This window comes from Artemia franciscana, chromosome 9 (assembly GCF_032884065.1).
Source record: "Artemia franciscana chromosome 9, ASM3288406v1, whole genome shotgun sequence".
Lineage (NCBI taxonomy): Eukaryota > Metazoa > Arthropoda > Branchiopoda > Anostraca > Artemiidae > Artemia > Artemia franciscana.
Genome location: NC_088871.1, coordinates 2,916,527 through 2,932,364, shown reverse-complemented (window position 1 = coordinate 2,932,364; position 15,838 = coordinate 2,916,527). Strand labels below are relative to the sequence as shown.

The 15,838-nt window shown below is 35.6% G+C and overlaps 1 protein-coding gene across 1 annotated transcript in view; it reads right to left on the bottom strand.

Moving 5' to 3' along the window:
• The window catches only part of LOC136030883 (uncharacterized), a 128,529-nt gene that overhangs the window by 13,115 nt on the left and 99,576 nt on the right, over window positions 1-15,838 (bottom strand). The window contains exon 4 of the transcript XR_010618376.1: window positions 1,532-1,662. The gene's annotated coding sequence lies outside the window, so the exon portion shown is untranslated. The remainder of the gene's footprint in view (window positions 1-1,531; window positions 1,663-15,838) is intronic.

The window sequence follows — 15,838 nt, the reverse complement described above, 5'->3', positions numbered from 1 at the left end:
ACTTTCACAGTACATGAGTGCATAATTACATTGCATAAGGGGGAAGGGCCTGCCAGCTAGCTCTGGGAACAATAAGGAGGGGTTTCGAGATAACAAAGAAGGGGGGTCCTGTCGACAATAAGTCCCTGTACATTCATCTAAGCCCCCCAGGCCGGTTTGATGGCCAAAAGTTGCCTAGTCAAGTTTACTGTGCCTTTAAAGCCTCTTTACTGCCTAGTTTTGCTAGATGAGTCGAATAATAGTCCTGCTTTCGACCACATGCTTCACGCATTGCTTAAATCCGAGTGTATTTTTCTCTTGTTTTTCCGCTAGAAAAAACCATTAGCCTCGGAAATCTTTGCCTCTAAAAACTACCTCAGTTCACTGAAAGATAAAGACTTTTCGAAACTAGCGTAAACTACTCTCGAATTGTTTGCATGGTGTAATGCAATGCAACTGCAACTTGATAAACTGGACAGCTATAGTAAAACTGGTTCGAAAACATAGTTCAAATATGAGTAAGAAGGTGCAAGAACACGTTCTGCACTGCCGCAGCCGTAGTTTGTACTCGAAACGCGCCGCGTGTCTGCGCAAGGAAAAATAGATCTTAACAAAAACGGCTGTCTGGAATCCGAAAGGTGAAGCCTGGCTTTGATTGACAGTTGCGACTGTGAAGCAAAGATAGATATTTGAAAGGGACATCTAGGAAACACTGGTAGACAGTGACATTAACTGTCATAATTATGATGAAAATACGGAAGGGTTGGCTTGACTGTCCGGAAGTCCCAGGCGTCTGGAAAATGAAGCCGGGCTTGAAGATTCTTACTAACAATAATTTATTTTAACCTCGTGTGATCCCGCTTGAAACACCTTGAAATAATTTTTAGAAGTTTTTAATAACATATCAAAAACAATTGTTTTTAGACATTTAGATGTTTCGTAATTTTGTATAGCTGTCTTCATTTGAATAGCTCAAATACTAAATTTAAGGTAATCTGATAACATATTTATGACAAAATACAACTAGATCACCCTTGGAAGAAAGAGTACATTTGTTTTCAAAAAGTACTGCTTTTCTTAAAATGTACTGCAAAAGTACAACTTTTTTCAAATGTACTACCAACTCACTACTCACAATTTTTCTATCGCTGGCAACTCAAAGCACCACACAGCTTATTACGCATGTGCGTACAATGCTTTAGTGAAAATAACAAAGGTATTCGTAGAAATGCTGTAATCTTTGTATGATTGAAAACACGACTAAAAGTTTTAATTGATCAACACCAAGCAGTATTATGCGAAAATTGCATATTTAGCAACAATTTTGTGTAGCACTTATGTAGCACCCTATTCTCGAGAAAATTAGCACACTTTCGACAGGAGCAGGTAGCAACCCTGCTTGCAAGTGCCTACAGGGTTGATCAAAAAAGAAACTGCAATCTATTTTTCTTAATTCAAGTTTGTTATGCATATACCGTCCTTTCAAAATAGGTTAAATTATATGTTTTTTATTTTATGTGCAAGAAAATTTAACATAATAAAGAAAACTTACAATCGACGATCTTGAGTGGTCGTCAAAATTACGACAGCACTCTAAGTCAAGCAAAGCCGTAAATTGCCGCACTTCCTCTTGTTTGACTTCTGGGGGATGGATTATTAGTAAATGGCAACTGGGCTCGTCAGCTTAAAAAATTGAAATGATAAATCAAACGGCAAAAGAAACGTAAAACATGTTAGAAAGAAATGAAAAAGAAGGTGAAAAGAAAGGAAAAAGAACTTGAGTTAAATAAAGTATTTGTTCGGTTATGATTTCTGCAAGTGAACACAAACTGCACACTCTTAGTAAGAAATGTTGATATTATTGGAGAGTTTCTAATTTTATTTATAATTCTGGTTTTCCTCCCTCAGTAATGGAGGGCTAATTTGCTAAAGTCAACAATTTCTTTATTTTGAAGACATCATTTTAAACGAAATGTATTCTTAATTGTGACCCATTTATTTTACCTTTGGTGTTAGACTTGAACAATCTGATTAAGTCAATATGTCAACTTTAGATACCGATCATAAATTAAACCCAAATTCAACTGGGGTTTTGGCTTTGTCTGGAGGTTTTATACTAAATGATTTTCTCTTGGTTTTGAAAGGAAGATTTGAGAAAAAAGGACTGAGGGAGGAGGCTTAGTTGCCCTCCAATCTTTTGGTTACTAAAAAAGACCACTAGAATTTTTAATTTTATACGAGCGTTTTCATTAGTCGTTTTCAACGAGGGTTTTCCCCTCGCTAATACCTTGTTCTTTACACTAGAGCTTTGATTTTATCCCAATTCTGTAAGAATGACCCCTGAATCACAAAGGTCGTAGAATAAATAGTTGAAATTATTAAAAGATTGGTTTTTTGACTATGGTGAACAAAATGGATATCTCAAAATTTTGATTCGTTGCCTTTGGGAGAAAAAATTAGTGTCGAAGGGGACGTAGGTGCCCTCCCATTTTTTCGGTCACTCAAACTTTTAATTTCCGTTAGAATGAGCCCTTTTGCGAAATTCTAGCACCAGTGGGTCAATATGATCACCCCTGGGAAAAAAACAACAACAAATAAACATGCAACCGTGATCGGTCTTCTGGTTAAAAAATACGAAATTTCATATTTTCGTAGATAGGAGCTTTAAACTTCTACTGTAGGGTTTTCTGATACTCTGATTGCGATGATGTTATTTTCGTTAAAATTTTATGTTTTTAGGGGGTGTTTTCCCCTATTTTCCAAAATAAAACAATTTTTCTCAGGCTTCTAACTTTAGATGGGTAAGACTAAAGTTTATTTAACTTATGTACCTAAGATTATAATAAAAATCCGATTCTTGGATGTATCTATTAGTATCAAAATTCCGTTTTTGTAGAGGTTCGCTTACTGTTGAGCCGGGTCGCTGCTTGATAAAGTTCGTAACCACGAACTGTTTGATTTTTAGTCATTTTAACCAAGGGCATCTTTGCTCAAAAAAAGTTAAAAAAAAAACAGGAAAAAGATCACAAAAAAGGTCTTTATATACATTTTAATGCTGAATTTAAATATATAAGTTTCAACGAGTTATATCAAACTTCATCAAGTCTTATCCATCAAAAGTTAAGACATTGAGAAAGTTTGCCTTATTTTAGAAAAATGGTCAAAGAAAAAAAACATAGAATCTTAACAAAAATCACACCATCAGATTCAGTGCATCAGACAACCCTACAGTAGAAGTTTCAAGCTCCTATCTACAAAAAAGTGGAATTTTGTATTTTTTGCCACAAGACAGATCATGGGTGTGTGTTTATTTGTTTTCTTGTTGTTGTTTTTTCCCAGGGGGGATTGTATAGACCCAGTGGTCCAAGAATTTTGCGAGAGGGCTCATTATGACGGAAATTAAAAGTTCTAGTGCCCTTTCAAAATGAAAAAAATGGAGGGCACCTAGACTCCCTTCCATGCTCATTTTTTCTTCAAAGTCACCGGATCAAAATTCTGAGATAGCCATATCATTCAGCATTGTCATAAAAATCTAAAAACTATGTCTTTCGGGACGATTTCCTCTCCCACAATACCCTTTGGATGGGCTGCAAGTACAACTTTGACCAGTGTTTACACAAAGTAATGGCTATTGGGAAGTGTACAGACACTTTCAGGTGGATTTTTTTGCTGGGGAAGGGATTGAATGGAGGAGGTTATGTGGGAGGAATTTCCCATGGAGGAATTTGTCATGGAGCAAGATAATTTCCATGAAGGGGGCACAGGATTCTTAAGCATTTTTTTTCAGAGCAAAGAAGAAATAAATATGAAAAAGTTCCTTCAACTGAAAGTAAGTAGCAGCATTAAAACTAAAACGAATAGAATTTTTACACATATGAGGGGTGCACCTCCTCTTGACACCTTGCTCTTTAGGCTGAAGTAATTTTATTGGTTTGAACTATTTTTTTCTACTGCCTTTGTGATTCAGGGGTCATTTTTAAGGAATTGGGACAAAATTTAAGCTTTACTGTAAAGAGTCCGATATAGATGATGGGGCGAACCCCCTAGCTAAAGTTTTTTACTGTTTTAAAAATTAGAGTTCGAAGAAAGAGTCAAAATTAATGGTAATAATTGGGGCGTTGAAGAGGGAGCAGCACCTTTCATATATGGAGTAATTTTTGTTCGTTTTAAGTTTTAATGCCACTCCTTACTTTCAGTTAAAAAAACCTTTTTATTTATTTAATACCTTTAAATAATTCGAACAAAAAGCTGATAGGCTTCGCTACTCGTGCTAAAGCGTAAGCCACAATTTATAAGATTTATCGATAAAGTTGAAACTATGCACGACTAGTGTCAATTAAGTAGCATTTTCATAATTTTTTGAGTAGGGCAATGTTCAATTTTCAAGCATAAGATTTTTGATTGAGAATTAAGTCAAGACTCTATAAGCTATTTTTTGGAAACTACAAGGAGTTGGAGTTGCCTTGGAGAAGCCAATTTTGATGCGAAAATTTGAAAATTGATGCGAAAATTAGTTTGAACTATTTTTTTCTACTGCCTTTTTAAGGAAATTTTTAAGGAATTTGGACAAAATTTAAGCTTTACTGTAAGGAGTCAGATATATATCAGATATACGAGGGGGCGAACCCCCTCATATAGTAAAAAAAATACGAATTAAGAAGTTCGTTCTGTAAGTTAAATCGTTAGTTACGTATATTTTTACTAATAAAAACGTTCGTAAACTTAAAGGTTCTAGTTGCCTCTTTAAGTAATCAGAAATTGAAGGGTAATTAGGCCTACTCCTCTGCTTCCTTTTTTTCTCAAAATCGTCCGATCAAAACTCTGAGAAAGCCATTTATCCAAAAATAAATTAATATGCAAATTTCGCTTTAATTATTCATGTGCATAGAGCGTAAATGAATACATGCATTCATTTAAAAATGTTCAGAAATTAAATAGAACAAATAAGTTTTTTTAACTGAAAGCAAGGAGCGACATTAAAACTTGAAACGAACTGAAATTACTCTGTATATGAAAGGGGCTGTTCCCTCCTCAACGCCCCGCTCTTTAAGCTAAATATTTTTACTTTTTAAAAAAGTAGAGTTGGAAGAAAGAGTCAAACTTGATGGTAAAAATCGGGGCGTTGAGGAGGGAGCTGCGCCTTTCATTTATGGAGTAATTTTTGTTCGTTTTAAGTTTTAATGTCACTCCTTACTTTCAGCTAATTTTTTTTATTTATTTAATACCTTTAAAGAATTCGAATAAAAAGCTGTTAGGCTTCACCACTTGTACTAAAAAGTAAGCCGCAATTTATCAGATTGCTTTACTCTATATGCTATTTTTTGGAAACTTCAAGGAGTTGGAGTTGCCTTAGAGAAGCCAATTTTGATGCGAAAATTTGCACACATGTTTCTTCCGACAGGAGGCTACTTATGGCAGAAAAAAGAAAACGTTTTAACAAATAACTAAAGACTCACCCAACTGCAAACGTGAAAAATCATTGTTCACTTTAGTAAGAATAATTTCTTCTTCACCCTTTTTTAATAAATCCTGAGGGGGCGAAAACTGCAAACCAAATAATGGAAATGCTCCATTTAACGGATCTGTACCAGCTGGGCATCCTTCTAGAGGAAATGAAACTAAGCCACCAGCAGGAGACATCATAGAACCTGCTCTATTTGCCCCAAGTGAAACTAAAGCTCTTGATTGTGCGCCCATGCTCACTGAAGCATTCAGCGTTGCTGCACCCTCCACACCATCTGAAGTTTGTAACATTGAAGGATCCATTTATTGATAGTGTTTCCTCGACAGACAGATTTGAACTAATTTAGCGTTAAAACTGTAGATGTGGAGCTAACTTTTTTTAATAGAATTGATAATTGGTTTCTTTGGTTATTAGGTCACTGAATTTTATGTCCTTAATTAATAACAGGATGTCCTCTTATGCTCATTAATTATGTACATTTTGGTCTGTATTGATGTTTATACGATTTATTCCTATTAAATCAGAGTTTCTTAGACATAAAGCTGTAATTAAATGAACTTGAAAACATCGAGGCTCAAAATTGAAGTTGATTAGTCGAGGTTCAAAATTATTAATTACACAAAAGGACTGCGAATATTTATATTCAGATTGAGAAATTCATCATAATTGGCTTTTAAAAGCTTTGTTAAAATCCTCACTTTGGCTTTGCATTAGCTAAACATTACCTTTCTCTAGTTCCCCCAAGAAATAGGTCGACGGGTTCCAAATAAAGAATTTTTCGTGTATATACTACTAAAAACTACTCACCACAGCACCAAGCCATCTGGGGTCAATACATCAATGCAATCCCTCATCCCAATCTATTCTAGGCATCCCTCTTTACACCCTCCAAGGAAGTTCCCATTAGAACCAAAGAAGAGTGCCCTTTCCTCAGTACCTCCTTCCATACACTAAAGTTTTATCTTTTTATTAATATTCTTTAAAACTGACTCCTGAGGCCCTTTAGTTAAAGTCCCTTGGAATTGTTACTTCCCCTTGGAATTCATTGTCCTATTACAATATAAACAACCATTAAATTCCGTGTTTGGAGACTTTTGTTAGAATTAAATAAAAGAAAACATATTTTTTCAACTGAAAGTAAGAAACAAATTTAAACTTAAAATGAACATAAATTATTCCGTATATGAAGGGGGGTGGCTGGAGTTTCCCCCCTCCAAAAAAACCCTGCTATCCTAAAACTAAATTTCCATAGAAAATACATTGCCACCCATGGAAAACAGCTTTCTTCTGAAAATCTTCGTCCCCCAGAAAATACTTCCCCCCTCCCAAAGCTGGCTGGTCTCCATTCACTATCGACTTATAAAAATTAGAGCTTAAAGTCTTAATTCTTGATCTAATGAGCATTCTCTGAGGTTTCTTTGACCATGAAGTGGAGGTGTGGATGAAATAGGGACAGTCCCCCTCCTAAATGGAATACAATCTGCTCGTTTTGGGGTTTAATGTCACCCTTGTATATTTTATATTTATGTTGCGTTTGAAAACCTTCTTATATTCCCTCCTACCCTTAAAAAACTCCGGTAACAACTTATAATCCTGTGGAACCTTTTATAAAATTTCTACCTCCTCATTTTTTCATCTCAAACTTAGACCTAATTCTTTACTTATCTGATGGCTCTATGAGATCTGGGATGTTTCGACATTAAAGTGCACCCTTGGACGAATCTCTCTCCCTCTCAAAAAACAAAATAGTCATAGAACCCTGTAGTAGAAGTTTAAGTTCTATTTTAAGTTTTCTAATCTGTCCTCTACTTACAGATCCTATTTGTTATTGGGAAACATTGGGATATTTTTTACGAGGGAGTTTTCTGCCATGGGGGGTCTGAGGAATTTTCAATGGAGAGTAAATTTTCGAGAACAATTTACTTTCTGCGAGGATGTATTTACTAGGGGATTATTTACCAAGTCTGTGGAGGGGGGGGGGGGGGGCAGTTAAACACCAACAACCTAATGGGGCTACCCTCTACTCAATACCTTGTTCTTTAAACTAAAGTTCGAGTTGTTACAACCTTTTAAGAGTGATTCCTGAATCAAAAAGGTCCATTAGTTAAAATAAGAAGCTTTTTAATATGGTGAAAAAAATATATTTCCAATGTATTTTTCAAATAACAACAGGAAATCCCCTCAAAACCTCACGGTTTACGCTTAAGTTTTTCTCAGTATTCTTAAAGAAGCTTTATATTGTTCTCAGATGCGCCATTTGGGCCAAATCTTGGAGTGTGCATGGGGCATTTGACAGAACTTGAGACTTTTATTATGTTTTCAAAGTTTACAATGATTAATAACAAATAACATAATTACCCCAAGGGTTTTCAGGTATTTACGCTCTTTGGCTAATAGGCGTGCAGTTAGTTCAAATCATTTGAACACAACGGATTTTGTTGGACATAATGGATAATTATGGCCGGAAAAGGACCCTTTGCGGTGGAAGCTTGGCCCCCCTGGAAAATCTGGGGTGGGCATTTGCCCCCCCCCTCCCCAAATGGCGCCTCTGATTGTTCTAATTAAATGAACCTTGTTTTTAGGATTTATTCTTATAGAATTGGGACGAAATTGAAACTTTGGCGTAAAGAACAAGGTGCTGAGGAGGGGAAACCCTCCTTATATACGTAATGATTTATGCTCGTTTTACGCTTAAGTGGTACCTTACTTTCAGTTGAAAAAACTTGTTTTTTTTTTATTTTATTTCTGATCGTTTTCTTTTTAATTATGCAAAGAAATTTGGCTCCACCTCCACATAAAAATGCATCCTCCCTACGGATATATTCTCTAGCTAATTCAATATTGGTTAAAATCTACCCAGGAAAATCGCCCTTAACACCTTTACGTGTGAAATTGAGTAACCAAAGAGAAAACAAGACATGAGAAGAATTTCATATAGGAATTTTTACAAATATCCCCACTGTAAAATTCCACATGCAAAACATATCTCTAGGAAACTTCCCCCCCAATAAAAATTCCCTCCATGATAAAATTCAACTCCTGCCCCCAAAAAATGTATGCATACTTCCCAATAACAAATGCCATGTAGAAATACTTCCCAAAAACAAAAATCACGCATCCGTAATCTTTCTTCTGGCAAAAAAAGTACAAATTTCTCAATTTAAAACCTCTACAACACGGTTTCCTGATACACTGGCCCTGATGGTTAAATCTTTCATTATGTTTCTCCAACTTTTTGAAGTCCCCCCTTTTTGTGCATATAGGCAAATGTTCTCGGGATCTTAGCCTTTGATGGGTAGGACTATCATCTTAGCCATTGATGGATAGGACTATCAGACTGATGGGTAAGACTTGTTAATAAAATCCAAATCACGCACGTATGGCCGTATCCAAAGGGTCGGAACTCTCCCCCTCCTCTCCCCAAAGAAAATGATTCTTCGATCGTAAGAATGTAACAAAAATGTACAGTTCTATAGTTTTTTTTAACCCTCTCCCCGAAAATAATATTCTGGATATGACCCTATACACACGAACACAGTGCCAAATACTTATCCCAGTCGTAAATTTACAGTTGAACATTATTTGAATTTAAATAACAAAATTTGCGATTGTCCAATCAGGAAAAAAAAATTAAAGCAAAATTTTTAAATTAGAAAGAATGGAAAATCGGGACAGCAGTTTTCATCTCTGTAAGAGTGGTCAGGCAAAAAGTACAGATAATATTAATAAACAATAACTGGGAATATTTTAGTTGCATTACAAGATTTTTGAACAAAAATCTTACCATCTCAATTTCCAGCTTCTGCAGTATACGCGTGATGTTACAATCAAAGGACACACAGAGCAGGTATGTACTTTCAGATATCACGTACACCAGGTGACGCATTCCAAGCTTGGTGGAAACTGTGCCAAGTGCGGCGGAATTTTTTGACATAACATGGTGCTCTGAGATGTACACCACATGGTCCAAGTTTGGCATTCCCTAGGGCTAAGGGTTTTATTTGGATAGGGGGGGGGGTCATTTAGAAGACCGGTGAACACCCAGAAGACAGCTACTTTACTATCATTACCTTCGTATCCAATAAATTATATCGACGTTTCGTCCCAAGCTTTGTCCAAGGGTAAAACGTAAAAACACGAAGCGATTTATTAGCTCGGATAAAGCCGTAAGCTAAACAGTCACAATTGAAAATTACCCTGGCTAATCCTTTATCGAGTCATGTAGTGCCTGTGTTGTGATATCTTGCCATCTATAAACACAATGAAGACATTCAATATATCCACCACCTAACCAGCTAAAAAAGTTTCACGGCGAATGTTATCCTTTCACATTTATAAAACTATGAAATTATTGCTGCACCCAACTGTCCCCAGCTAGTATATATATATATATATATATATAAATATATATATATATATATATATATATATATATATATATATATATATATATATATATATATATATATATATATATATATATATATATATATATATATATATATATATATATATATATATATATATATATAGCTGTTGCCACGCGGCTTCAACACCTGGCCCCAGCTATTCCCATGCGGCAGGCTTCTATATTTTGAATCTCATTGTCCCTTGTATTCTAACTGCAGACAACTTGCTGTCTTTTCATATTGCAGTTTTTTCAAAGGTATTTGATTATTAAAGCAAATTCAATTTATAACAATAATTTCTACTAAGATTCAAACTTTTGGTTTTCTTTTTTATGGTTTTCGAATTGCTTCAATCCATTGTCAAAATATATTCCCTCTTTAAACAGTTTAATATAATTTAATATCATTTTAATTTTTGACTCGCTCACATGCTCGGTGTCGCATGTGTCGCACCGTATTATACGGTGTCGTATAATAGCGCAGTTTTGCGTTGCTCAGGTGTTCCCTCATGGTGTTCCATTTTTTGTGACATTATAAAATTAATTATACTTAATATCATTTTAATTTTTGACTCGCTCACATGCTCGGTGTCGCATGTGTCGCACCGTATTATACGGTGTCGTATAATAGCGCAGTTTTGCGTTGCTCAGGTGTTCCCTCATGGTGTTCCATTTTTTGTGACATTATAAAATTAATTATACTTTCTATTTGACCCGTAAGCATTAATATTGAATCAGGTCCAATTTATAACATTAATTTCTTTAACCAAAATATTTTTTCTTTAATTTGATTTCAGCTATTTTGATCTGATCTTAACGGAAACTGCACTGTCTAATTATATACTCCTGTCGTTCTCTAAGCAGAATTTCCAAGTCCCTAACTAAGAAATGCGAAATTTCTGATGTTATATTGTTTTTTATTATTATTTTTTTTTGATAGCGTATCAAACAAGCAATCGTAGAAATTCTGGAGGAATCTCATTTCAACATGTGTTGTTAGCTCTTTAAGAGTATTAAGGCATAATTTAGAGCTGTTGCTCCCGGGACTATGGGTGCCATTGTATCCGATCTTTCAAGTATTTTAAACAAACTGACGATTTTAAAACGCTGATTCAGCGGAAATTGGGTATATAAGGACCCCTAAGGCACATTTGTTGTTGGTCGATCTGTTCTCCAATCGTTTTTAGCCAGAAAAAGGAACTAGGAAAAGAGTTCGGTTGGGGGCAAGAAGACTGAAGCCTCAAAAGTACGTTTTAGGCTCAAGCTATGTTCATAGCGATTTAGAACCAGTGATTAATCTATTATGTCCCACTGAAAGGGAAATTTTAGGGTTAACAGTTCAATACGGGTGATGTGAGGGTGGTTCTTCTATTGCGAAACCGTTGATTTTAATCAAAAACGATAGTTTCCAAAATTGATCCACTAAAAGCTGTACTTTATCCTGAAAAGGGGGGATAAACGCCCTAATATCAAGGATAATTCTATTTTGCTGTGGAAAGACAAAACTCTCTTTACAAAAAAAAAAATAACAGTACAATCGCCAATTAGGGGATTGTGGGGTTGGTTCGGACAATGTCCGAATGCACCCCTCTGTAGTTGGTTCGGACAATGTCCGAATGCACCCCACTGTAGTTGTCCAAATCAACCCCACCTGAAAGAAAAAGCCTGAAACCTCACCTACGCCTCAGAACTTACAGATGGCGCCACAAACCAAAATCGAAACAACTTAACAAAGTCTAAGTTACAACGTGTCATGCATTAAGAAAGCTAAATGTTTATTAATATAGGCTGAATTAAATCTCAAATTAAAGAAGATACAAGATGCCTTTTCTTGTTTTTTTTTCAGTTTTTTTTCAAATATTTCAAAAACGACTGCACGAGGGGTAACAAAACTACATACGCAAATAGAATGCCTTGTTTTTTAATGAATTTTTTTTCTTTTTTGTTTTTGTCTTTTTTATTTTTTGTTTTTTTAGCTTTTTTCTTTTTAATTTTTTTTTAATTGTTCACCTTTTTTAGTTTTTTTCTTATTTTATTTTTCTTCTTTATTTTTCTAAATTTCTTTCCCGAACGTCCCCCAGCAACACGTGTGCAAGGTGCTAATTTTTAACTGCGTAAAACTTGCGGATACAACACTGGTAATTCTTCTGATATACTCTTGTAATTTCTCGATACGTATTCTTTTTTTACTTTCTCTTTCAGCCACAAGCCAGGCTTTGCGTTGCTCTTGTGATAAATTGACACGCTTTCTTTTGGTAATTTCTCTCTGAGGCGCAAGCCTAAATCCCCCCCCCCCCCCCCTTAAAGCAATACGTATGCAAGGTTCTAATTTTTGACTGCGCAAAACTTGTGGATATACAACATTTTTCGCTATCCCATTGTCTGTGCATATAATTAGATTCTCGGGTTTACCAGTTCTTGAACATGCAACATATAATTGTCCATGGGAAAAACAACCCACATTAAGATGTACACCACATCTTTCTAATGATTGCCCTTGAGCCTTGCTGATTGTGATTGCAAATCCTAATTGAATTGGAAATTGCAATCTTTTAAATTGATTAGGCAGATCAGTTGGAATCATGGGAATGCAACGAATAAGAACAGCCTCAACCTGTCAACCTGTCAACCTGAAAGGTCCTGTCAAGATTGTTACCTCTATTACGTTTTCCGTTTTTCTTTTCGTCAAGTTGCGTGTCTTTGCAAAGCTTTGGTGGGTTAAAATTTCGCAACAGTATTATTGGTAGGCTTATTTTTAGTTGCAGTGCTTGTGGTAGAAACCTTGGGAGATCCAGGGAATTGAAAAATTCTGATGAATAGTTAACCGCTTCATTTAATTCCAGAATTGTGTCGATTGATTGTAAATAACTGCCTGGTCTCGAATCTTGGTCAGAATAATATTGTTGATTTCGTGGACGTCTTTGTTCTTGGCTGCCAGAATCGCTTGTTCAGTTAGCCATTTATGATTTTTATAATTGGTTAGAATATTAGCAAATACCTTTTCAACCAAATCGTTTTTTGGCGTCACTAAATTACAGAATTTAGGAGGCAATTGTATACGTTCTGAAATTGAGTCAACTGGGAACATTCTGTTTCCAATTATTAGCAATTGATCTTAAAATATTTCACCAGAGTTATTGCTTTGCAACTGCACGCGCGTATTTATGGATAATTTTAATGTATTTACTTGTTCCCTTAAAGTAGTTAGAGTTTCTGTAGATTGCATATTCAGAGGTAATTTCAAAGCGGAATGAGTTGTTCTTTCACCATGCAGCGACGTTGCGGCTATTCTGGACGACGCAAGGGCCAAAGATATGTCATTTTGGGATCGAATTGATGCCAGAAGCAATCTAATTAGAAACTTTTTACCAGTATCTCCTGGTGCATCCAAGAAGAAAATTTTTCAAACTTGGTTATCGACACAATGCATTATCTGATCATAAATGCTTTTTTGTTTAGACGTTAACGTAGAAAATTTTTTTGTACATACAACAATAGATCAATCGTGTTGTAACTTTGTTCATGATCGAAATCTACAAATGTAGAATTGCAGCAGGACGATTAGGTGAAGGCATTCCAAAATACTTGAGAAGTTTGGCATAGATAAGCACAAATCTTCAATCATAACTGAAGTGCAGTTATAAATATCTGTCGTAAAGTCCAATTTCATATCTGACCTCTCTAGCCTTATTCGGTGGAGTATATCCTCGGCCATTTGCGATTTGTATTTCTCCATAGGAGATGAAGGAGAGTGAGTTTTTAATATGATTCCAAACAATACACCAATTTGACTAGGAGTTGACTTTTCGCATGTGTCATTGATGAAATCTTCCCAGTGCTGGTTATTCTCCAATAAATTCAGAGCTTGGCATGTACTACGACAAGTGTCATGCATAGTCCTGTTTACAGTTCTCAAATGCTCAAAGGACGTCGGGTCGGGTACATTAACCAAAAGCAGGCGGAGAAAGAAGCATTTATCTTGATTGGGTTGAATGGTATAAATTATTCCTATTGCAGTTTCTTTGAAGATGTTAGGTTGGCCGTCGACTGACTCACCCCTTTTCGACGTTCAAATGATTTTTGAACGTAGGCACTTCAGAATACAGCAGTTTCTTTGCAAAAGAATCATTTTGACATAACGCGAAGAAAGCAGTTAACGTTGTATCCGGTGTATTCAGGGCTTTTTGTGGACGTTGGATTCTAAAAAAAAACACGTTGACCATTCTCTAAATGTACCACTAAGTGAACAACAGCTGGAATTCGTTCATGTATCGGAAATGAAACAATACACCACACAGCTTCATTACTGCGTGTGTATCTCCCAGCCTGATATTGTACTACCTCATCGATATAACTGATTCCGGACTGCAAGTATTGCAGCAATGCAAACTTATTGTTTGGGACGAGTGCACAATGGCACACACAAAAATCACTCGAGGCTATCGAGCGATCATTGCAAGATTTACGAGGAGACTCTAAACTCTTTGGCAGCACATTAATATTGCTTGCGGGAGAATTCAAACAAACATTGCCTATTATTCCTAGATCGACATTTGCAGATGATATTAATGCTTGCTGAAAAATTCTTATTTATGGGCACTGGTAAATGTATAAAAATTAACTATAAATATGCGTGCCCGATTACAAAATAATCACTCTGGTGAACATTTTTGAGATCAATTCCTGGCAATTGGAAACAGAATTTTTCCAGTTGACTCAACTCCAGGACGTATACGACAGCCTCCTGAATTCATTAATTTAGTGACGTCAAAAAATGATTTGGTTGAAAAAGTGTTTCCGAATATTCTAACCGATTATAAAAATCATAAATGGCTAAGTGAACGAGAAATTCTGGCAGCCAAAAACAAAGACGTCCACGAAATCAACAATATTATTCTTACCAAGATTTGCGACCAGACATTCATTTACAAGTGTTTCGACACACTGGAATCAAATGAAGCGGTTAACCATCCATCAAGATTTTTAAATTCACTGGATATCCTAGGGTTTGCACCACACATGCTACAACTAAAAATAGGCGTACCTATAATACTGTTGCAAAATATTAACCCACTAAAGTTTTGCAATTGCACGTGATTTTCCGTAAAAAAAAAACAATGGAAAACTTAATAGAGGCAACAATCTTGACAGGGCCTTCCGAGGATGAGGCTGTTCTTATTCCTCGCATTCCCGTGATTCCAAAAGATCTGCCTTTTCAATTTGAAAAATTGCAATTCCTAACTTGATTAGCATTTGCAATCACCATCAACAAAGCTGAAGGGCAATCATTATAAAAATGTGGTATAGATCTTAATACGGATTCTTTTTCCCACAGACAATTATATGTTACATGTTCCAAAGTCAGTAAACCGGACAATCTATTTATATACACAGACAATGGGACTTCGAAGAATGTTGTATATCAACAAATGTTACGCGGTTATAAATTAGCACCTTGCATACGTGTTGCTTGAGGGGGGGGGGGGGTTTAGGTCTACGACATAGAGAGAAATTACAAAAAGAAACCGAGTCGATGTACTACAAGAGCAACACGAAACCTGACTTGTGGCTAAAAGAAAGAGTAAAAAGAGAATGCGTGTCGAGGAATTACCAGAGTATATCAGAAGAATTACCAGTTGTATATCCACAAGTTTTACGCAGTTAAAAATTAGCACCTTGCACACGTGTTTCTGGGGCACGTTCTGGAAAAAAGAAATAAAAAATAAAAAATAAAAAAATAGAAAAAAGGTAACCAACTAAAAAAAAATTACACAGAAAAAAATTAAAAATCTAAAAAAAGAAAAAAAAAAGAAAATTAAAAACAAGGAATTACAAGAATTCAAAAACCTTAAAAAAGAAAACCAAAACTTTGAAGCTTAGTAGATATCATTGTTAGAAGTCGTTATGGGCAGTGCTCTCATTGGGTGTAGTTAGTTTACAGTCTGTGATTTGTTTTCTGTTAATAAACGAATTGAATTGAATTGAAC